General features: G+C 65.3%; 1 protein-coding gene across 1 annotated transcript in view; it reads right to left on the reverse strand.

The window, feature by feature from the left end:
* The window catches only part of PTPRS (protein tyrosine phosphatase, receptor type S), a 59,843-nt gene that overhangs the window by 2,404 nt on the left and 56,536 nt on the right, over positions 1 to 903 (reverse strand). The window lies entirely within an intron of this gene.

The raw sequence follows: 903 nt of genomic DNA on the forward strand, positions 1-903 counted from the left end.
CCGCCCCGTCCGTGGCTTCGCTTTCTGTGGTTTGTCAGCCACGGGAGGCCACGCTCCGAAGCGCGAAATGAAAAATTCCGGAAATCGATGCTTCATAGGGTTTAAGCTGCGTGACGTTCTGAGCAGCACGATGAAATCTCACGCCCTCCTGCCGTGTCCCGCCCAGGACGTGACTCACGCCTCTGTCCCGTGTCCCCACGCTGGACGCTCCCGCCCGTGAAATGACGCCATAGGCGTCTTGGTTACCAGACCGTCGTGGCTGCACCGCGCTCGGCTTGAGTCCCCCTCGTTTCGCGTAGTGACGGCCCCACGGCCGTTCGCGTCGCTTCCGTCACAGGACGTGGCTCTACCCGTCCCCTTTCACTTCTATAGCTGTTCATCCTGTCCTGTGTCTGTCTAGTCGGCGAGTTCACCGCGTGAGTGCGCACCGTCCGCCGCCTCTGGCGTCCGCGGGGTCCTCGAACATGTACCCCGAGGTCACGGGGCGCGGTGCTCAGCACCCTCTCCCACCCGAAGGCCCCACCCCGCCGACCCGGAGCCACAGTCTGATGCCACCGCCGCCGCCACCGCCCACTGGCGTCCTCCCTCCGCTCGACCGCCCTCGCCGGTCCTGCCCGGCGCTGCCACCCAACGTCACTCCGCCAGCTTCCACGCGCCGTGGCCCAATGACACTCTCCCAGCCCATCACCGTCCACCATCCACGGCGCCATCTTCCCCTGGCTCCCTCTATCCGCCTTCGCCTGTCACCCGCCTCTTCCCAAACGCTCTCCACAGCACCGTGGCGACGCCCAACGAGGCCACCTGACCCTGAAGGTCTGCGTTCCCACCACCTGAGTCTTCCCTTCTCCAGTTCATCTTCCTCTGTCTCGTACCCTGAGCAGCGCTGTCTCCTCCCACTCAACG

Source organism: Pteropus alecto, unplaced genomic scaffold (genome assembly GCF_000325575.1).
Source record: "Pteropus alecto unplaced genomic scaffold, ASM32557v1 scaffold30, whole genome shotgun sequence".
NCBI lineage: Eukaryota > Metazoa > Chordata > Mammalia > Chiroptera > Pteropodidae > Pteropus > Pteropus alecto.